The sequence below is a fragment of the Budorcas taxicolor genome, chromosome 5 (genome assembly GCF_023091745.1).
Source record: "Budorcas taxicolor isolate Tak-1 chromosome 5, Takin1.1, whole genome shotgun sequence".
Lineage (NCBI taxonomy): Eukaryota > Metazoa > Chordata > Mammalia > Artiodactyla > Bovidae > Budorcas > Budorcas taxicolor.
Genome location: NC_068914.1, coordinates 145,919,814 through 145,945,331, shown reverse-complemented (window position 1 = coordinate 145,945,331; position 25,518 = coordinate 145,919,814). Strand labels below are relative to the sequence as shown.

At 41.7% G+C, this 25,518-nt stretch overlaps 1 pseudogene; it reads right to left on the bottom strand.

Annotated features, from left to right (window-relative positions):
- Positions 1–1,887: 1,887 nt before the first annotated feature.
- Positions 1,888–24,929, bottom strand: LOC128048243 (antigen WC1.1-like; annotated as a pseudogene).
- Between the last annotated feature and the right edge of the window lie 589 nt (positions 24,930–25,518).

Here is a 25,518-nt window from a genome sequence, read left to right as displayed (position 1 = left end):
TTCCTGTCCTTTACCATCTCCCAGAGTATGCTCAAACTCTTGTCCATTGAGTCAGTGATACCATCCAACCAACTCATCCTCTGTCACCTCCTTCTCCTCTTGCCCTCAATCTTTCCCAGAATCAGGGTATTTTCCAAAATGCTAGTTAATTATGTAGTATAAAATAAATAATTTATAGTTATTATCCAGTAGGATTATATCTCATTAGTTATCTGATGAGTATACTAACTCAATTTAATGTATTGTATTGATAAGTGATGTAAGTAAAAAAAAACCCAACAACTTACTCAAAATTGGGAGAGATGAGAGAAAAGCGTTAGGACCAGAGAGTAAAGAATGCCATTACAGAGAGAAGAAACGCATGCAGGACACAAAGTTGCAAAAGAATCTGATATGTTTAGGGAATGCTGCTTAGGTCAGTATTGCTTGTTCCTGGAATGATTCTAAGGGTATAGTGAGGCTGAGGATAGAAAGAAAAATTCCAAACATAGAGCATCAGAGACTTGAGTTAAGGTTTTTAAGCTTCCTAATGTAGTTTGTTGCATCCCAAATTTTGACTTAAGTTACTGCACGGGGATTTTGCAAAAATACCTGTACATATAGTGGAGTTTAAAAAGTTTTCCATTATTTCATGGATATTTTTAGCAGTAACACATGTTCCATTTTTAAAGAAAATACTTAACTTAAAAAGATAGTAAACATAAAGAAAATCTTAGTTAAGTAATTTTACCATTAGAATATGGGTGTGAGAACATTTATTCTGTTGGAATGCAAAAAAAAAAAAAAAAAAAACAGACAAATTTTGGAAACTTTTCTATACAGCTAATTATGAACCATAATGTTTTTTAAGCATGAAAAAAGCATTGTTTAGCTTGCCTGTCTTGTCTTGTCAACTAGCTCTCTCTTTTGACACAACTCCAAAAAATATGTGAGGATGGTTTGGGATGGGCAAGTTTAAAGTTAATACTAGGTAGCTGCTCAGTTGACAGAGAGTGCCAACTCTCTGTGACCTCATGAACTGTAACCCACCAGGTTCCTCTGTCCAAGGGATTTTCCAAGCAAGAATACTGGAGTGGGTTCCCCTTCTCCGTGGGATCTTCCTAACCCAGGGGTCGCATTGGCAGGGAGGTTCTTTACCACTACCACCACCTGAAAAGTCCTTAAAGTTAATACAGCCACTTTAAAAAATTCACAAATGGGAAGATTAGAGCCACTGGGTGTCACCGTAAAAACAGCCAGAGAGTGGAACAGAAAACAGATACTCATAGAAAAGGACGAAGAACAAGAGGATTTATGAAAATTAGAATGTGCAATTTGATGGTGAAGGGGAAGATTAAGGATGTTATGGAATAACTAGAAAAAAGAGAAGGCAGTTAGAGTAAAAGATACTGTTAGTAACAGATTTTTGTGATTATAATTCCATAAAAATTTGAGCAAAATCAGAAGAGCTGCAACCATTCCCCTTCCACCTGATCAACCCATTCACCATGAGTCTCACTTCTCAGTTTTAGTAGATGGCATGTAGAATATTTTGGAATATTCAGTTATGTGCTTCTGAGTTTATCTTTCTAACAGTAAACACTTTCAGGGCCAGATTTGAAACTTTTATGCTATTTAAGTGTGACTTTCTCAGTACCTAAAGGAATGGAAACATGTAGTCTATGGGGAGGTGATAACTCTGAGTTTCAACTGAGATTTCATTGAGGAGTGGGGCATATTTAAATACTGAATTTTCTAAGGGTGGTAGTGAATATATCTAGCTTTTTAAAATTATGAATAATTTCCTTTAACCATAATACTGTGTAAAAACTGCAGTTATAAAGAAGACAGGATTCTCATATATTTGAAAAACAACATTACAGGGATGTCTTTCAAGAGTTTCTTGCTTCAAAAATGGCACTACATGATGCTAAGCTCCACATCATCATATCCAGGCTCTTCTAGTCTCAAGATCAATGAGGATTCCTTCTCCTCCACCCCAGAGTTGACAGTTTCTCTCAGAGGCTTCAGAAAGATGCCCGAAACAGTAAAGAGAACCTGGTTTTAGCGGTGACAAAGTGACAAGACATAACATCTGATGGAAGGATAGTAAAAGGGGCCACAAAATAACTGAGGTGGGGGTGGAGCACCCGGCATTGTCTAAAAGGATGGAGATACTTCATACTGACTCAGCTACTTCATGCAACGTCTTGTCTGGACCTTGGCAATTGGAAAGAAGATGGACCAATAGTAGCAAGGAATGAAAAATAGATGTGCATGCCTTTTCCACACCCAGTGGGTCTGATTTCCCAGGGAGTGGAGACAAGAGAAGACCTCTGTAGAATGTTTCAGATGCTGTCTTCTCAGCAACTCAACAACAGAACCAGCCTGACCTACAAGCTTCATGAGCACACTCTGGGTCCTCTGTCAGATGCCAGAAGAGGACAACTCAACCAAATTCCACAACCTCCTGCTCCCCAGGGACCACATCCCCACATATAAGCAGAAAGCCTAGTCCTTGGGAATGAGGGTCTTCATCTGACAATTGAACCAGTGAGAGAAAATTTTCTCTTGGTTCCCGTCTAGTGCTGAGATTTTATGATTCTCTAGTTAAGGCTATTTCAGATTCTGCTTTAATAGTGAGCAATCAACTTTAAACATTTGGTTACACAGATCTCTCAAAACAAGCTTTACAGCTCATAGATTTAATTTACACCTCCATTAAAAACAATTTCAGATTAATTCTCACTATTTGAAAAATCCCCAAATTTATTGTCAGAACATATATTTCAATTTGGGGTATGAAAATAAGAACAAAGCCTATAACAATGTGTACAGATGTGTCTATATCCAATTGATGATGGACATGGACAAGAGAACACAGTATGTTAACCTCTCAGAAGAGATGAAGTAGCTCCAATATTCCAGGGATAAGGAAGAGTTGATAATATCTGATACATGTGGTGCATGCATGCTCACTTGTATTCGACTCTGCGACCCCATGCACTGTAGCCTGCCAGGCTCCACTGTCCACATTATTTCCTGGCAAAATTACTGGGGTGGGTTGCCATTTCCTTCTCCAGGGAATCTTCCTGACTCAGGGATCAAATCCAAGTCTCTTCTGTCTCCTGCATTGGCAGGCAGAGTCTTTTTCACTGTGCCACCTGGAATGCCATCTAGGTATACGAGGCTACCCCAGTTCTGATAGTAAAGAAACACTGACTGTTGAAGTGGATCAAAACTCATCTTCTCCACCATGATGAAGTCAGACTACCGAGCTGTCAACTCACCTGTCTGGGAATACCTGGCACCACCTCTGTCCTTTGGGGAAAAGTTATTCTCATTCATCCCAGGGAAGAAAGGATTTATGGGAACAGGTAACTCATCAACATCATCATAACCATTTCTTGCGGTGTTGATGTTCTGTCCCAGAAGTTCTGAAAACAGACAAGAACTTAGGTGGAATAACAAAGTATGTGCTGGATTAAGTGATGCCCTAAGTCCCTTTTGAGGCAGAGATTCAAATAAATGATGCATATATACTCCATATTCCAGGGCTCTCAAAGGCATGTGTTTCATCTCAGTGTGCTCAGAAATCATTTAAACCTTCTAAATATTCCAATATATCAGGGTCAATCATATTTTTCTAACATGGCCTCTCATATCATAAAGCATCAACAAAAGCTATTATGCTATGAGTTTCAGATACTATTTTTGAGCATATGGTACAGAGTTTTAACACATACTATGCACTATATATGCATAGTATATATGTATATGTACCTAGTATATGTAACACATACTACAGAGCATGAGTCTGGACCAAGAGAACCCAGGTGTCTGTGTGCTCTCTGAAACTCTGGGAGACACAGAGTTTGTGGGAGGGGGAGCCTGGACATCTGTTACCCAGAGACAGGATATCCCAACATCCCAGTCACAGGACGCCTGGGTTTCAGTCCCTTCTAGACCTTGGTAGACCTTAGGATCTCACATCCAGGGGTTGTCCATCTTTACTATCTGGAGAAGACCCAGGAAGGCATTCTCCTTTCTCTCTGTGTGTGCAGAGGTTCAAATAACTGATAAATATAGATTCTATATGGCAAGCCTGTGTCAAAGGCATGTATTTGATCTTAATGTGCTCATAAATCATTTAAATCTAATTATTCCAATATATCAGGATCAATCATAGTTTTCTAACATTATCTCTCATATCATAAAGAATCAACAAAAGCTATTATGAAACGTTTATTATAAAAGCTATTATAAAAGTTTCAGGTACTATTTTCGAACATATGGTATAGAGTTGTAACACATACTATGTGCATATCAGTGACCGGGGAGGATGAATCTGAACCAGGAGAACCCAGGCGTTCGTGTGACCTCTGAAGCTCTGGGAAACCCAGAGCTGGCTGGAGAGGTATCCTGGACATCTGTTACTCAGAGACAGGATATCCCACCATCCCAGTCACAGGACGCTTCAGTCCCTTCTAGACCTTGGTTGACCTTAGGATCTCACCTCCAGAGGCTGTCCATCTTTACTATCTGGAGAAGACCCAGAGAGGACATTCTCTTTTTTTCCAATTCCTTGTAAGAGTTTCTGGTAATTGATAAGTACTAGCACTGATCTCTCCATAGATTCTAGGGCTTATCAATAGCAATATTTTTGTCTCAATACATAAAAAAGGCCATGAAATGATTAAAATATCAGACTGGCTCTGGATCCAACTATAGTTTCCAGTGTTCTCTTTAGCTATACAAATTTGAGTTTATCAGTTTCAGATGTTCTTCTTCTTTTTTTTTTAATGGTCTTAAAATCTTTAATACATGCATGCTCAGTTAGATACATGCATCCTCAGTTGCTTCAGTCCTGTCTGCCTCTTTGTGATCCCTTGGACTGTAGCCTGCCAGGCTCCTCTGTCCATGTGGATTCTCTGGGCAAGACTACTGGAGTTGGTTGCCATGCCCTCCTCCAGGAGATCTTCTTGACACGGGGATCAAACTGGCATCTCTTCAGTCTCCCGCTTTGGCAGGTGGGTTCTCTACCACTAGCACCACCTGGGAAGCCCGATTAGATGCATACTCAGTCTGTAACTGGGTACAAGTGACTGTGGATACAGAGAACTGGGTCTGATCTTTCCATTTCTGAGGTCACAGAGCAGGCAAGAGAGGGAAAACATTGTTGTGAACTAGAGAAAAGAGATCCTTCCCATCTTAATCACAGGAAGATATCCTCAGACAAGATTCCTCCTCCACATCTCCACCATCCAAGGGAAGACCTGCTACCTGGGGCAGAGTTGGGGTCTCCGTCCTCTCCATCATCCCCTGTGTAATATGGCAGCCTAGTTGCTGAGTCATCAGACAGGTTACCTGGTAGGGAGAAAATCATCATAGAAAAATGGAAACCTTTACCCTGGTAGGATGCCTGCTGTCATAGTTTAGAGGAAATACTGACAGTTCAGTCTTGTAGACAGAAGGCTTGAAGCTCTATGTGAAGGTGGGTTAGTGAGGTTGGGTCTCTGTTTGCTGAAAACAACACATAGCCAGCTCACGAGCAGAGGGGAGGGCATGGGACATATCTTGGCTGTCCAACAGGTCCTTCCTCCCTGGTTTTATGAGATCATCAATCTCCTGGTACAAGCCTTCACCAACTATATCTTTGAAAGCAGATAAGGCTGGGAAAGTGGCTTGAGTTAGAGACTCACCCTAGAGATATTCCGTTTACCAATAGGCAAAGCTTTTAGTGTTCTCCAATATTAACCCATGGGGAACCCCTCTGAGCTGCTCAGGCTTCTTTCTTAGCTATATGGAACAGAAGTAGGTTTCCTGAACCTGACCTTGATCCCACAATAAATTTCCACTGACCCTGTTCACACGGGAAGTCATACTTCTTAAGAAATTTTACATTCAAACCAGAACTAAGGATTCAACTCTTTCAAATCTTGATGTCTACTGTAGAAAATGTGGAATTCTGCCAGATAATGAGGACAGAGACCAATACTTGTGCACTTTCTTGATGTCACAACAGATTCAATTCCTTTCCCAGCATTTTCCAGATCATTTAGCATCCCTAAGGCTCACCTTGGTGCTCTGCTCTCCATCTGTGTAGCTGAATCCCCAGGATGATGAGGATCGTGAAGAGAAGGGCTCCCAGAATGATGCAGAGGATCACAGGAAGGGAGAAGATGCCAGGGTTTGGAGCTGAACCTAAAATGGTACCTGAGGAGAGAAGATGACCATAGGGTTTTATGAGGTTCATAAGTCCAGAAGAACCCCTCTGTCCTTATCCTGGTCCTCTTCTGAGCCTTCAAGGCTATGAAGTCATGATTCAGAGACAATGGGTTTTCCTGAACCCCAAGTTGTGATCAACACAAGTGCTTCCCTAAGCTATGTCAAGTGTCTTTTCTGCCTGATTCTAGAGGATTTTTACAGGATGACAGCTGGTAAAGCTCTGGAGGACTCCAGCTGCCACTGCTTAACAGGACTGTAAACACAAGATCATTAAGCTTTGCTATACTGAAATGGGTAATTTTGTCAGAAATATAAAGATACATAGTGCATGCTAAGTCGCTTCAGTCATGTTCGATTCTTTGTGACCCCGTGAACTGTACCCCACCAGGATACTCTGTTCATGGGATTCTCCAGGCAAGAATACTGGAGTGGGTTGCCATTTCCTTCTCCATGGGATTTTCCCGACCCAAGAATGGAACCCACATCTCTTATGTCTCTTGCATTGACAGGTAAGTTCTTTACCACTAGAGCCACTGAAAATATGGGGGTCTCCTCTATCACACAGCTCGGACCAGCAGAACCACTTACTTCCATGGGTGTGGGGAACTTGTCCTCTCATCAGGAAAAAAGGAAAAAAAAAAACAATGGATTATTGTACCAAGTTTGCCTGAAAAAGCCATAGGATATGTCTATCATCGGACTCTCCAGGTGGCACTACTGGTAAAGAATTTGCCTGTCAATGCAGGAGACATAAGAGATGCCAGTTCAATCCCTGGATTGGGGTGATCCCCTTGAGGAGGGCATGGCAACCCACTCCAGTATTCTTGTCTAAAAAATGCCATGGACAGAGGAGCCTGGTAGGCTACAGTTTATGGGCTCGCAAGAGTCAGATATCACTTAAAAGATTTAGCACACATGCCTTGTCATCATGGGCAGGCTGATATCTCCCAGATTCCAGGAGATCAGGCAACTGCCTCTCATGGACAAGCTCACACCTCCTTCTGTCAGAGCCTCAAACCTGGTCCTCCACTCACCAGGGTATACCCTGAGTCCCTCACTCACCAGAACACCTCACACCATCCTCCTCCTCATGCTTGCAGTCACTCTGTCCCCAGGGCTCTGCAGCACAGTTCCACAGGGAGGACTCCCAGCTCCCACACTGCGCCTTGTCCAGTCAGATGCTCCTGTTTCCAGGGCCAAACACCATGGCCTGCACAGCTTCCAGGGCTGGGCCACAGCCCAGCTGCTGACACACCACCTCGGCCTCTGCCAGACTCCAGGAGTCATCACACACGGTGCCCCAGGAGCCGCTGTGTCAGACCTCCACCCGCCCTGAGCACTCGCTGTCTCCTCCCCTGAGTTGGAGCTTCTCTCTGTCTGAAAAGGCAGCAGCCCCTCCTGTGACTGCCCCTAAGGGGAGGAAGCAGCCCCTGGGAGCCTCAGGGAAGGGGGCAGGGCTGACATACCTGTGCAGGGGGTAACAGTTGGACAGCTCTGGTGTCTCCCTCCTGCATAAGTAAGGATGTGCTGGATCAGGAACAGCTGGAGGTGGTCTTTTCCCCAAACAAAACTATCTAAAGTCCTTGGCTCAGTGCAAAGGACAAGTGTAAACACAGGCTCATTATCTACTGGACTGAGACATTCACTGCATCTGATCACCAGCTGAAATCACTTTGTCCATTTACTGTTTACCAGTCTCCACAACAAACACAAACACACTGGAAACACAGGCACATACACCTCTTTGTAGACCCAACCTAATCTTGTCACTTAGATGGGAGAATATAAAATCACACTAACAATGTCCTTCAGGGTTCATATAGAAACAGACAGTAAGTCACCTGCATATGAGATATACGCTTCTTGATATGGAAAGCATGAGGTGTAGTTCCAAGGGTCAGAAGGACACTGCCAGAGAGATGTGTCAGTTTTCTGACACTGGATTCCATCCACCCACCAGGATCTAGAACCTTCCCTAAAATCAACAACAGTGTTGAGGGTACCCTTGTTCCCACAACCAAGCTGACTGCAGATCACGGACACAGTGATGTCTTCCATGGGGCTGCAGCAGACACTGCCCCAGGTCCCATTGTAGAAAACTTCCAGCCACCCAGCACACTGCTGGTCCTCGCTCACCATCCTGAGGGCCAGGAACTCTAAGATTGAAAGAGAGAAAACAGGACACTGTCAGCCCACTCAGTGCTCTGGGTCTTCCTCTTTCCCAGATACTGTGACCACAAATCCCTGACCCAGCTGAGGAGATGCCCACTAGATGACAAGAATGAGATTTATCTCCATTTTACCCGACTTTGTCCATTAAAGTCTGTCTTTCTATTTCTACCACGATGATAGAGTGGATATGAACAGAGAGCAAGATGAACCTGAGCACCTGCAGGGTAGGGGAGCTGAATCCTGCTTCCTGACAAAACCTCTAAAATAGCAAGTGAAGTAGATATTGGAGAATAATGAATAACTGGCAGAATAATGAACCCACAGAGATGTTCATATCCTAATCCCTGTGGCCTGTAAATATGTTTCCTTACCTGCAAAAGGAGCTTTACAGATATGATAGTAAGGACTTTGGGGTTGTGGGCTAAACCTACAATATTGTTGGTTAAACACATAAGTCCAGTCTAATCATCTCCTTAGCCCCAACTTAGAAGTGGATAAACTTTCCCAGCTACAGTCAGAGGGAAATATAAGGAAGAATATTCAGAAGAGACACAGTTTGTTGTCTGTCTGAAGAAGAAAGAGGGCTCTGAGCCAAGGAATGAGGCCACATAGAAACCAGGAAAGGCTGGAAAAGGAGTCCTCCCCATGTCTCCAGGAAGAATGCAGCCCTGTGGACACTGGGATGTTGGCCCACGGAGACAATGGTCAGATTCCTATCAAACAGAGCTGAACAGAGTATATCTGTGCTTTCAGTACAACATCAACAGTATCTCTAGACTGTACTACCACAGGAAACTGAAGAGAGAGCCTTGCTTTCAAGTGGAAACTAAGAAACAGCTCTGCCAGGAAACACTATTGAGAAGAAAGAATCAGAACATCAGCTGCTACAGGAGGAAGTGAAAGCACCTCGCCTTCACCTCTGCTGCAAAGACAGGTTCCATGGGAGGAAGCCTCCTACTCGGGTCCTTTCAGCGTCTCTCCCTCAGGGCTCAGACTTCCGTCCTCCAGTGCTCCACTCATCCCCCAGCCTGTGGACAGAGTGCAGTGTAGACCTGAACAGATGACCCCCATGTCCTGCTTATGTCTGCAGTCATGCCGCCCCCAGCCTCCGGAAGGGCACCTCCACACGAGTGACTCTTTTCCAGTGCAGTTCACGTCGTCTAGCCAGATGGGCCCTGATCCTGCCCAGAAGTGAGCAGACCTTTTGGCACTGAGGGCTTCTCCACAGCCCAGCTGCCTGGACACCATGCGGGCATCGTCCAGGTCCCAGTCCAAAAGACTGTTCTATGCATCTGTGTCTCTTGCTGTCTCGTATACAGGGTTATCGTTAACATCTTTCTAAATTCCATATATATGCGTTAGTATACTGTATTGGTGGTTTTCTTTCTGGCTTACTTCACTCTGTATAAGAGGCTCCAGTTTCATCCACCTCATTAGAACTGATTCAAATGTATTCTTTTTAATGGCTGAGTAATACTCCATTGTGTATATGTACCACAGCTTTCTTATCCATTTATCTGCTGATGGACATCTATGTTGCTTCCATGTCCTGGCTATTATAAACAGTGCTGCAGTGAACACTGGGGTACATGTGTCTCTTCCTATTCTGGTTTCCTTGGTGTGTATGCCCAGCAGTGGGATTGCTGGGTCATAAGGCAGTTCTATACCCAGTTTTTTAAGGAATCTCCACACTGTTCTCCATAGTGGCTGTACTAGTTTGGATTCCCACCAACAGTGTAAGAGGGTTCCCTTTTCTCCACACCCTCTCCAGCATTTATTGCTTGTAGACTTTAGGATCGCAGCCATTCTGACTGGTGTGAAATGGTACCTCATTGTGGTTTTGATTTGCATTTCTCTGATAATGAGTGATGTTGAACATCTTTTCATGTGTTTGTTAGCCATCTGTATGTCTTCTTTGGAGAAATGTCTATTTAGTTCTTTGGCCATTTTTTGATTGGTTCGTTCATTTTTCTGGAATTGAGCTGCATGAATTGCTTGTATGTTTTTGAGATTAGTTGTTTGTCAGTTGCTTCATTTGCTATTATTTTCTCTTCTTTCTATTTTCTCATTATTAGTGTATAAGAATGCAAGGGATTTCTGTGTGTTGATTTTACTTCCTGAAATTTTTCTATATTCATTGATTAGCTCTAGTAATTTTCTGGTGGAGTCTTTAGGGTTTTCTATGTAGAGGATCATGTCATCTGCAAACAGTGAGAGTTTTACTTCTTCTTTTCCAATTTGGATTCCTTTTATTTCTTTTTCTGCTCTGATTGCTGCGGCCAAAACTTCCAGAACTATGTTGAATAGTAGCAGTGAAATTGGGCACCCTTGTCGTGTTCCTGATTTTAGGGGAAATGCTTCCAATTTTTCACCATTGAGGATAATGTTTGCTGTGGGTTTGTCATATATAGCTTTTATTATGTTGAGGTATGTTCCTTCTATTCCTGCTTTCTGGATAGGTTTTTTTTTTTTTTATCATAAATGGATGTTGAATTTTGTCAAAGGCCTTCTCTGCATCTATTGAGATAATCATATGGCTTTTATTTTTCAATTTGTTAATGTGGTGAATTACATTGATTGATTTGAGGATATTGAAGAATCCTTGTATCCCTGGGATAAAGCCCACTTGGTCATTGTGTATGATCTTTTTAATGTGTTGTTGGATTCTGATTGCTAGAATTTTGTTAAGGATTTTTGCATCTATGTTCATCGGTGATATTGCCTGTACTTTTCTTTTTTTGTGGCATCTTTGTCAGGTTTTGGTATTAGGGTGATGGTGGCCTCATAGAATGAGTTTGGAAGTTTACCTTCCTCTGAAATTCTCTGGAAGAGTTTGAGTAGGATTGGTGTTAGCTCTTCTCTAAATTTTTGGTAGAATTCAGCTGTGAAACCGTCTGGGCCTGGGCTTTTTGTTTGCTGGAAGATTTCTGATTACAGTTTCAATTTCTGTGCTTGTGATGGGTCTGTTAAGATTTTCTATTTCTTCCTGGTTCAGCTTTAGAAAGTTGTACTTTTCTAAGAATTTGTCCATTTCTTCCACGTTGTCCATTTTATTGGCATATAATTGCTGATAGTAGTCTCTTATGATCCTTTGTATTTCTGTGTTGTCTGTTGTGATCGCTCCATTTTCATTTCTAATTTATTAATTTGATTTTTCTCCCTTTGTTTCTTGATGAGTTTGGCTAATGGTTTGTCAATTTTATTTATCCTCTCAAAGAACCAGCTTTTGCTTTTGTTGATTTTTGCTATGGTCTCTTTTGTTTCGTTTGCATTTATTTCTGCCCTAATTTTTAAGATTTCTTTCCTTCTAGTAACTCTGGGGTTCTCCAATTATTCCTTTTCTAGTTGTTTTAGTTGTAGAGTTAGGTTATTTATTTGACTTTTTTCTTGTTTCTTGAGGTATGCCTGTATTGCTATGAACTTTCCTCTTAGCACTGCTTTTACAGTGTCCCACAGGTTTTGGGTTGTTGCGTTTTCATTTTCATTCATCTCTATGCATATTTTTACTTTTTAAAAAATTTCACTGTGCTTTGTTGGTTATTCAGCAGCGTGTTGTTCAGCCTCCATATGTTGCAATTTTTAATAGTTTTCCCCCTGTAATTGAGATCTAATCTTACTGCATTATGGTCAGAAAAGATGCTTGGAATGATTTCAATTTTTTTGAATTTACCAAGGCTAGATTTATGGCCCAGGATGTGGTATATCCTGGAGAAGGTTCCGTGTGCACTTGAGAAAAAGTTGAAATCCATTGTTTTGGGGTGAAATGTCCTATAGATATCAATTAGGTCTAACTGGTCTATTGTATCATTTAAAGTTTTGTGTTTCCTTGTTAATTTTCTGTTTAGTTGATCTGTCCGTAGGTGTGAGTGGGGTATTAAAGTCTCCCACTCTTACTGTGTTATTGTTAATTTCCCCTTCCATACTTGTTAGCATTTGTCTTACATATTGCGATGCTCCTATGTTGGGTGCATATATATTTATAATTGTTCTATCTTTTTCTTGGATTGATCCTTTGATCATTATGTAGTGTCCTTCTCTGTCTCTTTTCACAGCCTTTGTTTTAAAGTCTATTTTATCTGATATGAGTATTGCTACTCCTGCTTTCTTTTGGTCTCTATTTGCATGGAATATCTTTTTCCAGCCCTTCACTTTCAGTCTGTATGTGTCCCCTGTTTTGAGGTGGGTCTCTTGTAGACAACATATATAGGGGTCTTGTTTTTGTATCCATTCAGCCAGTCTTTGTCTTTTGGTTGGGGCATTTAACCCATTTACACTTAAGGTAATTATTGATCAGTATGATCCCGTTGAAGAATTGATGCTTTTGAACTGTGGTGTTGGAGAAGACTCCTGAGAGTCCCTTGGACTGCAAGGAGATCCAATCAGTCCATTCTAAAGGAGATCAGCCGTGGGTGTTCTTTGGAGGGAATGATGCTAAAGCTGAAGCTCCAGTACTTTGGCCATTTGGAAAAGACTCTGACGCTGGGAGGGATTGGGGGCAGGAAGAAAAGGGGACGACAGAGGATGAGGTGGCTGGATGGCATCACCGACTCACTGGACGTGAGTTTGAGTGAACTCTGGGAGTTGATGATGGACAGGAAACCCTGGCATGGTGTGTTTCATGGGGTCGCAAAGAGTCAGACACGACTGAGCAACTGAACTGAACTGATGATCCCTTTGCCATTTCCTTTATTGTTTTGGGTTCGAGTTTATATACCCTTTTTAGGTTTCCTGTCTAGAGAAGATCCTTTAGCATTTGTTAGAGAGCTGGTTTGGTGGTGCTGAATTCTCTTGGCTTTTGCTTGTCTGTAAAGCTTTTTATTTTACCTTCATATTTGAATGAGATCCTTGCTGAGTACAGTAATCTGGGCTATAGATTATCTTCTTTCATCACTCTAAGCATGTCCTGCCATTCCCTCCTGGCCTAAGGAGTTTCTATTGAAAGATCAGCTGTTATCCTTATGGGAATCCCCTTGTGTGTTATTTGTTGTTTTCCCCTTACTGCTTTTAATATTTGTTCTTTGGAGGGGGGTTTAAGATGGCAGAGGAGTAGGACAGGAAGACTACTTTCTCCCTCACAAATTCCTCAAAAGAACATTTCAACACTGAGAAAACTCCACAGAACAACTTCTGTAGGCTGGCAGAGGACATCAGGCAACCAGAAAAGCAGAACATTGTCTTCAAAAACAGGTAGGAAAAAATATAAAAGACGAAAAGAGAGACAAAGGAGGTGGGGAGGGAGTTCCTTGGGGGAAGGGAAGCCTGTCCCGGGAAGGGAATTTTAAGAAGAGAGGTTTCCAAACACCAGGAAACACTCTCCCTGCCGAGTCTGTGGCGAGCCTTGGAAACACAGAGGGCAACATAACAGGAAGAAAAAATAAATAAATAATTAAAACCAACAGATTACAAGCCCAACAGTAACTCCCCCAGCGGAAAAGCAGCACAGACGCCTGCTTCCGCCACTAGCAAGTGGAGGCAGGGCAGGGAAGCGTGGGAGGCGCGGGCTGCAGAGATTTGTAAGAATCGGGCAGGAATGCCCCACGCATAACCAGAACGATCTAAATTGGGCTAGCAAACCAGACTGTGGGATAGCTACCACGCGAAAAGCTCGAACATAAGACACCGCCAGGAACAAAGGATGGAACGGACATAGCCGCTGCAGACCGTCCCCCGCCGGGGACAGGCAGCCAGAGCCGTAAGGGCTGGAAAGAGGCAATTGCAGCCCTGGAGAGACTCTACCTACCAAACTGCAATCAGGCTTCTTTCTTAAGACTTCTGGGGGTGCTGAATAGTCACCATCTGCCTCACAAGGGGCGCCAGCAGTACACCCAGAAATCTGAGCAGCAGAGACAGAAAAGGCGACTAGTCGCAGCGACAGTGCTCGCCAAACTCCTGAGCTACTCGGACCTGGGAAGGGCACAAAACGCAGTCCCAACCGAATCTGAGCCTCGGAGGGCTACCTGAGTGCCGAACCTGAGCGGCTTAGACCGGGGAAGTGCACGCAGCCTAGGGCCGGCCCCAGAGGGTTCCCGGCTGAGCATAGTAGAACCAGAGCGGTTTGTGCAACGCGAGAAGGGACAGGTCCAGCGGGGCTGAGACACTGTGTGCACACGACAGCGCTATTTGTTTGCAGCATCCCTCCCTCCCCACAGTGCGACTGAACTAGTGAGCCTTAAAGACCAGCAAACAGAAGAAGTTAAACAGAGGGAACCGCCTTGGAAGTGACCCCACACTGCCCACATCAGAGAAGGGTCAGATATATCTTTACTATTTTTACAATCATTCCTTTTTTTTTTTTTCCCCCTTTTTTTTTCTTGCTCTTTTTTTTCCTAACTTTTTTTTTTAATTATTAAGTCTTCTATTTCTCCTCTAATTTTTATTTCTATAGCCTACTATTACTTTTCCAAAAAAAAAAAGACTATTTTTTTTAAGGCAAATACCATATATAGTCTTTATGTGGTGTGATTGGAGTTTTTAAATAATTCTTGTGGTATTTTTTTTTTTTTTGAAAATCCAACCTCTACTCTAGATTTTTAAACTTTGCTTTTTCGTTTTTGTTGTCAATTTTGTACATTTAAAAATCCAAACTTCACTACACAATTCTACCTGAGAGCGAGATTACTGGCTTGACCACTCTCTCCTCCTTTGGACTCTCCTTTTTCTCCACCAGGTGGCCTCTGTCTCTTTCCTCCTCCATCTCTTCTCTATCCAACGCTGTGAATCTCTGTGTGTTTCAGATGATGGAGAACACCTAAGGAACTGGTTACTGGCAGGATTTGTCTCTCTCCTTCTCATTCCTCTCTCTTATCCTCCTGGCCACCTCTGTCTACTTCCTCCCTCTCCTCTTCCCTGTATAACTCCATAAATACCTCTGAGCAGTCCAGACTATGGAGCACACATAAGGAAGTGACTACTGGCTAGCTTGCTCTCTCCTCTTTTGATCTCATTGCATCTCATTCCAGTCACCTCTAACTACCCCCTCCCTCTTCTCTTCTCCATGTAACTCAGTGAACCTCTCTGGGTGTCCCTCAATGTGGAGACACCTTTCATCTTTAACCTAGATGTTTTACCATCGGTGCTGTATAGATGGAGAAGTCTAGAGGCTACTGTAAAAATAAAACTGAAAACCAGAAGCAGGAGGCTTAAGTCCAAAGCCTGAGAACATCAGAGAACTCCTGAATTCAGGGAACATTAAGCAATAGGAGCTCATCAAATGCCTCCATACCTACACTGAAACCAAGCTCCACCCAAGGGCCAACAAGTTCCAGAACAAGACATACCACGCATATTCTCCAGCAACACAGGAACACACCCCTGAGCTTCAATATACAGGCAGCTCAAAGCTACTCCAAAACCTTTGATATCTCATAACCCATTACTGGTCACTCCATTGCACTCCAGAGAGAAGAAACCCAGCTCCACCCACCAGAACTCCAACACAAGCCTCCCTAACCAGGAAACCTTGACAAGCCACTGATACAACCCCACCCACAGTGAGGAAGCTCCATAATAAAGAGAACTCCACAAATTACCAGAATATTAAAAGGCCACGCCAAACGCAGCAATATAACCAAGATGAAGAGACAGAGGAATACCCAGCAGGTTAAGGAACAGGAGAAATGCCCACCAAACCAAACAAAACAGGAAGAGGTAGGGAATCTACCTGATAAAGAATTCCGAATATTGATAGTGAAAATGATCCAAAATCTTGAAATCAAAATGGAATCACAGATAAATAGCCTAGAGACAAGGATTGAGAAGATGCAAGAAAGGTTTAACAAGGACCTAAAAGAAATAAAAAAAGAGTCAATATATAATGAATAATGCAATAAATGAGATCAAAAACACTCTGGAGGCAACAAATAGTAGAATAACGGAGGCAGAAGATAGGATTAGTGAAATAGAAGATAGAATGGTAGAAATAAATGAATCAGAGGGGAAACAAGAAAAACGAATTAAAAGAAATGAGGACAATCTCAGAGACCTCCAGGACAACATGAAACGCTCCAACATTCGAATTATAGGAGTCCCAGAAGAAGAAGACAAAAAGAAAGACCATGAGAAAATCCTTGAGGAGATAATAGTTGAAAACTTCCCTAAAATGGGGAAGGAAATAATCACCCAAGTCCAAGAAACACGGAGAGTTCCAAATAGGATAAACCCAAGGCGAAACACCCCAAGACACATATTAATCAAATTAACAAAGATCAAACACAAAGAACAAATATTAAAAGCAGCAAGGGAAAAACAACAAATAACACATAAGGGGATTCCCATAAGGATAACAGCTGATCTTTCAATAGAAACTCTTCAGGCCAGGAGGGAATGGCAAGACATACTTAAAGTGATGAAAGAAAATAACCTACAGCCCAGATTACTGTACCCAGCAAGGATCTCATTCAAATACAAAGGAGAAATCAAAAGCTTTACAGACAAGCAAAAGCTGAAAGAATTCAGCACCACCAAACCAGCTCTCCAACAAATGCTAAAGGATCTTCTCTAGACAGGAAACACAAAAGGGGTGTATAAACCCGAACCCAAAACAATTAAGTAAATGGTAACGGGATCATACTTATCAATAATTACCTTAAACGTAAATGGGTTGAATGCCCCAACCAAAAGGCAAAGACTGGCCGAATGGATACAAAAACAAGACCCCTCTATATACTGCTTACAAGAGACCCAACTCAAAACAAGGGACGCATACAGACTGAACGTGAAGGCCTGGAAAAAGATATACCATGCAAATAGAGACCAAAAGAAAGCAGGACTGGCAATACTCATTTCCGATAAAATAGACTTTAAAACAAAGGCTGTGAAAAGAGACAAAGAAGGCCACTACATAATGATCAAAGGATCAATCCAAGAAGAAGATACAACAATTATAAATATGTATGCACCCAACATAGGAGCACCGCAATATGTAAGACAAATGCTAAGAAGTATGAAAGGGGAAATTAACAATAACACAATAATAGCGGGAGACTTTAATACCCCACTCACACCTATGGACAGATCAACTAAACAGAAAATTAACAAAGAAACGCAAACTTTAAATGATACATTAGACCAGTTAGATCTAATTGATATCTATAGGACATTTCACCCCAAAACAATGAATTTCACCTTTTTTTCAAGTGTTCATGGAACCTTCTCCAGGATAGATCACATCCTGGGCCATAAATCTAACCTTGATAAATTTTAAAAAATCGAAATCATTCCAATCATCTTTTCTGACCATAATGCTTTAAGATTAGATCTCAATTACAGAAGAAAAACTATTAAAAATTCCAACATATGGAGGTTGAACAACACACTTCTGAATAACCAACAAATCACAGAAGAAATCAAAAAAGAAATCAAAATATGCATAGAAACTAATGAAAATGAAAACACAACAACCCCAAACCTGTGGGACACTATAAAAGCAGTGCTAAGAGGAAAGTTCATAGCACTACAGGCATACCTCAAGAAACAAGAAAAATGTCAAATAAATAACCTAACTCTACACCTAAAGCAACTAGAAAAGGAAGAATTGGAGAACCCCAGAGTTACTAGAAGGAAAGAAATCTTAAAAATTAGGGCAGAAATAAATGCAAAAGAAACAAAAGAGACCATAGCAAATATCAACAAAGCCAAAAGCTGGTTCTTTGAAAGGATAAATAAAATTGACAAACCATTAGCCAGACTCATCAAGAAGCAGAGAGAGAAAAATCAAATCAATAAAATTAGAAATGAAAATGGAGAGATCACAACAGACAACACAGAAATACAAAGGATCATAAGAGACTACTATCAGCAATTATATGCCAATAAAATGGACAACGTGGAAGAAATGGACAAATTCTTAGAAAGGTACAATTTTCAAAAACTGAACCAGGAAGAAATAGAAAATCTTAACAGACCCATCACAAGCATGGGAATTGAAACTGTAATCAGAAATCTTCCAGCAAACAAAAGCCCAAGTCCAGACGGCTTCACAGCTGAATTCTACCAAAAGTTTCGAGAAGAGCTAACACCTATCCTACTCAAACTCTTCCAGAAAATTTCAGAGGAAGGTAAACTTCCAAACTCATTCTATGAGGCCACCATCACCCTAATACCAAAACCTGACAAAGATGCCACAAAAAAAGAAAACTACAGGCCAATATCACTGATGAACATAGATGCAAAAATCCTCAATAAAATTCTAGCAATCAGAATCCAACAACACATTAAAAAGATCATACACCATGACCAAGTGGGCTTTATCCCAGGGATGCAAGGATTCTTCAATATCCACAAATCAATCAATGTAATTCACCACATTAACAAATTGAAAATAAAAGCCATATGATTATCTCAATAGATGCAGAGAAGGCCTTTGACAAAATTCAACATCCATTTATGATAAAAACTCTCCAGAAAGCAGGAATAGAAGGAACATACCTCAACATAATAAAAGCTATATATGACAAACCCACAGCAAACATTATCCTCAATGGTGAAAAATTGAAAGCATTTCCCCTAAAGTCAGGAACGAGACAAGGGTGCCCACTTTCACCGCTACTGTTTAACATAGTTCTGGAAGTTTTGGCCACAGCAATCAGAGCAGAAAAAGAAATAAAAGGAATCCAAACTGGAAAAGAAGAAGTAAAACTCTCATTATTTGCAGATGACATGATCCTCTACATAGAAAACCCTAAAGACTCCACCAGAAAATTACTAGAGCTCATTAGTGAATATAGTAAAGTTGCAGGATATAAAATCAACACTCAGAAATCCCTTGCATTCCTATACACTAATAATGAGAAAGTAGAAAAAGAAATTAAGGAAACAATTCCATTCACCATTGCAACGAAAAGAATAAAATACTTGGGAATATATCTACCTAAAGAAACTAAAGACCTATATATAGAAAACTATAAAACACTGATGAAAGAAATCAAAGAGGACACTAATAGATGGAGAAATATACCATGTTCATGGATTGGAAGAATCAAAATAGTGAAAATGAGTATACTACTCAAAGCAATTTACAAATTCAATGCAATCCCTACCAAGCTACCAGTGATATTTTTCACAGAACTAGAACAAATCATTTCAAGATATGTATGGAAATACAAAAAAACCTCGAATAGCCAGAGCAATCTTGAGAAAGAAGAATGGAACTGGAGGAATCAACTTGCCTGACTTCAGGCTCTACTACAAAGCCACAGTCATCAAGACAGTATGGTACTGGCACAAAGACAGAAATATAGATCAATGGAACAAAATAGAAAGCCCAGAGATAAATCCACACACATATGGACACCTTATCTTTGACAAAGGAGGTAAGAACATACAATGGAGTAAAGACAATCTCTTTAACAAGTGGTGCTGGGAAAACTGGTCAACCACTTGTAAAAGAATGAAATTAGATCACTTTCTAACTCCGCACATGAAAATAAACTCAAAATGGATTAAAGATCTAAATGTAAGACCAGAAACTATAAAACTCCTAGAGGAGATCATAGGCAAAACAATCTCCAACATAAATCACAGCAGGATCCTATATGATCCACCTCCCAGAATTCTGGAAATAAAAGCAAAAATAAACAAATGGGATCTAATTAAAATTAAAAGCTTCTGCACAACAGAGGAAAATATAAGCAAGGTGAAAAGACAGCCTTCTGAATGGGAGAAAATAATAGCAAATGAAACAACTGACAAACAACTAATCTCAAAAATATACAAGCAACTTATGCAACTCAATTCCAAGAAAATAAATGACCCAATCAAAAAATGGGCCAAAGAACTAAATAGACATTTCTCCAAAGAAGACATACGGATGGCTAACAAACACATGAAAAGATGCTCAACATCACTCATTATTAGAGAAATGCAAATCAAAACCACAATGAGGTACCACTTTATACCAGGCAGAATGTCTGCGATCCAAAAATCTGCAAGCAATAAATGCTGGAGAGGGTGTGGAGGAAAGGGAACCCTCCTACACTCTTGGTGGGAATGCAAACTAGTGCAACCACTATGGAAAACAGTGTGGCGATTCCTTAAAAAATTGCAAATAGAACTGCCATATGACCCAGCAATCCCACTGCTGGGCATACACACCGAGGAAACTAGAACTGAAAGAGACACATGTACCCCAATGTTCATCGCAGCACTGTTTATAATAGCCAGGACATGGAAACAACCTAGATGTCCATCAGCAGATGAATGGATAAGAAAGCTGTGGTACATATACACAATGGAGTATTACTCAGCCGTTAAAAAGAATACATTTGAATCAGTTCTGTTGAGATGGATGAAACTGGAGCCGATTATACAGAGTGAAGTAAGCCAGAAAGAAAAACATCAATACAGTATACTAACACATATATATGGAATTTAGAAAGATGGCAATGATAACCCTGTATGCAAGACAGCAAAAAACACACAGATGTGTATAGCGGAATTTGGGACTCAGAGGGAGAGGGAGAGGGTGGGATGATTTGGGAGAATGGCATTGAAACTTGTATACTACCATGTAAGAATCGAATCACCAGTCTATGTCTGATGCAGGATACAGCATGCTTGGGGCTGGTGCATGGGGATGACCCAGAAGGATGTTGTGGGGAGGGAGGTGGGTGGGGGGTTCATGTTGGGATCGCATGTGCACCCATGGTGGATTCAGGTCAATGTATGTCGAAACCAATACAGTATTGTAAAGTAAAATAAAATAAAAATTAAAAAAAATAAAAATAAAAAATAAAGAACAATGAGAAAAAAAAATATTTATTCTTTGTGTTTGATCTTTGTTAATTTGATTAATATATGTCTTGGGGTGTTTCGCCTTGGGTTCATCCTGTTTGGGACTCTCTGGGTTTCTTGGACTTGGGTGATAATTTCCTTCCCCATTTTGGGAAGTTTTCAACTATTATCTCCTCAAGGATTTTCTCATGGTCATTCTTTTTGTCTTCTTCTTCTGGGACTCCTATGATTCGAATGTTGGGGCGTTTAATATTGTCTTGGAGGTCTCTGAGATTGTCCTCATTTCTTTTAATTCGTTTTTCTTGTTTCCTCTCTGATTCATTTATTTCTACCATTCTATCTTCTATTTCACTAATCCTATCTTCTGCCTCCGTTATTCTACTATTTGTTGCCTCCAGAGTGTTTTTGATCTCATTTATTGCATTATTCATTATATATTGACTCTTTTTTATTTCTTATAGGTCCTTGTTAAACCTTTCTTGCATCGTCTCAATCCTTGTCTCCAGGCTGTTCATCTGTGATTCCATTTTGATTTCAAGATTTTGGATCATTTTCACTATCATTATTCAGAATTCTTTATCAGGTAGATTCCCTATTTCTTCCTGTTTTTTTTTTGTTTGTTTGTTTGGTGGGCATTTATCCTGTTCCTTTACCTGCTGGGTATTCCACTGTCTCTTCATCTTGTTTATATTGCTGCGTTTGGGGTGGCCTTTCTGTATTCTGGCAGTTTGTGGAGTTCTCTTAATTGTGGAGTTCCTTTGCTGTTGGTGTGTTTGTATCAGTCGCTTGTCAAGGTTTCCTGGTTAGGGAATTTTGTGTCGGTGTTCTCGTGGGTGGAGCTGGATTTCTTCTCTCTGAAGTGCAATGAAGTGTCCAGTAATGAGTTATGAGATGTCAGTGGGTTTGGAGTAACTTTTGGCAGACTGTATATTGAAGCTCAGGGATGTGTTCCTGTAATAGAGGACTTGAAATAAAAAAAAATTAAAAAAAAAAGAATGATAGTAAGAATAGTAAAAATATATCTAAGACTTTCTCTGGTGGTGTTATGGGCAGTGTGGGGTCAGTTCATTTTCGGATAGTTCCTTGGTCCAGCTTATATTTCTCAAGATCTATAGGCCCCTTCCTATGTAGTTGGTACTAATGACAGGGTTTTAATCTATTGCACCTGTCACTTCCAAGGCAGTTCCCTCTGTTTTAGCTTCTTCTGTTTGCTGGTCTCTTCAGTGTCTGATTTCTGCCCTGACACAAGGGGGCCATGGTGGACACTTTTTAAAGCTCACTTGTTCAGTCGTGCTGTGAGGAGGGAGGAACGGTGTAAACAAATAACACTGGCGTGTGCTCACGTGTCGCAGCCACACTGGGCCTGCCTCCGCTCACAGCGCATGTGCCCTCCCTGCCCACACTGCTCAGATTCTAGGTTGCTCCACCGGGAACAATCTGAGGCCAGCCCTGGGCTGCATGCACTTCCCGGGTTTAAGCCGCTCAGGTTCAGGCACTCAGGTAGTCCTCAGAGGCGCAGACTCGGTTGGGCCTGTGTTCTGTGCCCTTCCCAGATCCGAGCAGCTCAGGTGATGAGGTGTTTGGTGAGCGTGGTTGCTGCGACTTATCGCCTCCCCAGTCCCTGCTGCTCGGTTTTCTGGGTGTACAACTGGAGCACCTTCTCAAGCGGATGTTGACTGTCCAGAACCCCAAGAAGTCTTAGTTAGCAAAGAAGCATGCTTGCAGCTTGGTAGATAATGTTTCTCTGGGGTTGTGATTGCCCCCTTCTGGCTCTGGCTGCCTGTCACCAGAGAGGGATGGTCTGCAGCCAGCTAGCTCTGTTTAGTCCTCTGTTCTGTGAGTGGGCCTGATGGTGTCTTAGGTTAGGGCCTTTCGCGTAGCTCTAGTCAGTCCTTTGTTCTGTGGGTGGGCCTGGCAGTGTCTTAGATTAGGGCTTTTCGAGTTGTAGCTATCCCACAGTCTGGTTTGCTAGCCCAAGTTAGTTCCCTCAGATTGCCCTTGGGGCATTCAGGCCTGGTCCTTACTCTAAGCAATGCAGCCTGAGCCTCCCTGCTCAGCCCCTGCTTGCTAGTGGCGGCTGCAGGCATCTGCGCTGCTTCTCCGCTGGGGGAATTGCCATTGGGCACATAATCTGTGGATTTTCATTATTTATTTATTTTTCCTCCCAGTTATGTTGCCCTCTGTGGTTCCAGGGCTCACCACAGACTCGGCACTGAGAGTGTTTCCTGGTGTTTGGAAACTTCTCTCTTTTTAAGACTCCCTTCCCAGGACAGAGCTCCATCCCTACCTATTTTGTCTCTTTGTTTTTTTTTTTTTTTTGTCTTTTGTATTTTTTCCTACCTCCTTTCGAAGACAATGGGCTGCTTTTCTGGGTGCCTGATGTCCTCTGCTGGCATTCAGAAGTTGTTTTGTGGAATTTACTCAGCGTTTAAATGTTCTTTTGATGAATTTGTGGGGGATAAAGTGGTCTCCCTGTCCTATTCCTCTGCCATCTTAGGTATTATTTCTTTAAGTGCAGTCTCTGTCCCTTTCTCCCTCTTTTCTGCTTCTGGGACTCCAATAATGTTGTTCCTGTGAATGTTATCCCATTGTTCACACAGATTCTTTCACACTTTTTTGTTCTTTTTTCTTCTTTGTCCCCTGGCTGGGTAATTCAATTGTCTTGTCTTCAGCCTTACAGAGTCTTCTGCTGTTGCTTATGCTCGCTGTAGCATTTTTTATTTTGTGGCATTTCATTCACCGTAATCTTAAACAACAGAATTTATGTCTGGTTCACTTTTCTGTTTGCTTCTTCTCCCCCCCCCCCCCCCCCCCACCCTTTGCCTCACTGCACAGCTTGAGGGATCTCAGTTCCCTGACCAGGACTGAACCCAGACACAGCAGTAAACACATAGAATCCTAACCACTAAACCATCAGTAAACTCCCTGTTTGCTTTCTTTTTTATGATTTCTGTCTCTGTAAAGAAAAAAAAAAAAAACCCTTCATTTATTCTGCAGAGTAACTCAGCCTGTGCACAACCAATTCTGAATCCATGCTCTAGGACCTTTGAGCCAAAAATATGAGCTTGCATTCTGCAACTACTGAAAACAGCTTGTCTAGAAACTGTGCTTTGCAACAAGAGAAGCCACTGTATAGAGAAGCCACAAAGAAGAGTAGCCCCTGCTTGCCACAACTAGAGAATGCTGATGGCAGCAACAAAGACCAAGTGCAACCAAAAATTTAAAACAACAATATTAATGATAATAAGTAATTTTTTAAAAACCTTGTTTTGTTCACATAGTCTCTACCTGAATTTGTTTAATAGCATATTTGTGTTTTCTTGGAGTTCACTGTATTTCTTGTTGGATATGTCAGGGGAGTGTGTAATTTCCTCAGTTCCGTCTCATCACAACAAAAATCTGAAGCAATGGACCAGCCCTCAGACAGACTGTGTCACAGCTCTCGGGCAGATCAATGTTACAGCTCCGTGTTACAGCTCAGTTTTATTTAGAAAATAAAGGAAAATACATCCTCAAGGCATGAAGGCATGCCAACCCAAAAGATCTGAAGAGAAGGAAGAGAGAGGGAGCAGGAAAGCATGGGAGAGAGGGAGAGAGGCAGACAGGCAGAGAGTGGGAGAGGCAGAGAGGGAGAGAAGCCCCCAGCCCTTTGGCTCCTCTTTCTGTGTGTTTTTTTTTCTCTTCCCCTTGGGCCTGTCCTATGTAAGTTGGGCTAGCCAGGAGTGCTGTTTTTCTACCTGAAGTCCTCAGTCTGGTCCTTAGAACCTCCTTTGTTCTATTTTCATGGACTTTTCCCTTACTTGTCTTTTAGCCACCACCATTCTGGACTCTTGTCCCATTCTAACTACCTAACATTCCCCCCCCCCCCAAGAGATGGGAGGCCCAATTCTTTGGGAATAGGGGCATTGAGGTCTTTCTAGCTACTTCCTGCTGAACTGGGATGGTGAGGGGCATTGGGCCTCCCGCTCTTGCTAGTTTCAGGCTTCAGAGTCTTTATAGTGGTATCCATCTAAGGGTGAGTGATATTTTCCATGGTCGGCTGTAGCTTTATATGTCCTTGTTGAACTGGCATTGCATGTTGCAGCTTTCTGACATGATGGCAAAGGTTTAGCTTCTATGATCTAAAATTTGGAGACTACTGCATATCCAGCTCTTCTTTTTCCATCCAAGATGAAGCTGCTTCCATCAGTGTACCAGATTTCCTCAGGATTGGTCAGAGGATCTTCTGACAATCCCTCTTGGGGTTTTGTCCAGTGGTCCAAGGTTTCTAGGCAAGAGTGAAAGGGGAGAGAGCCCTCGGGGGTAGGCAAGAGGGTGGCTGGTTTAAGAACCTCACAAGAGGATATAGTCAGGTTTGGATTTTCCATCAGCACTACTTGATAATCTGAGGATTCTTTGATCAGACATCCA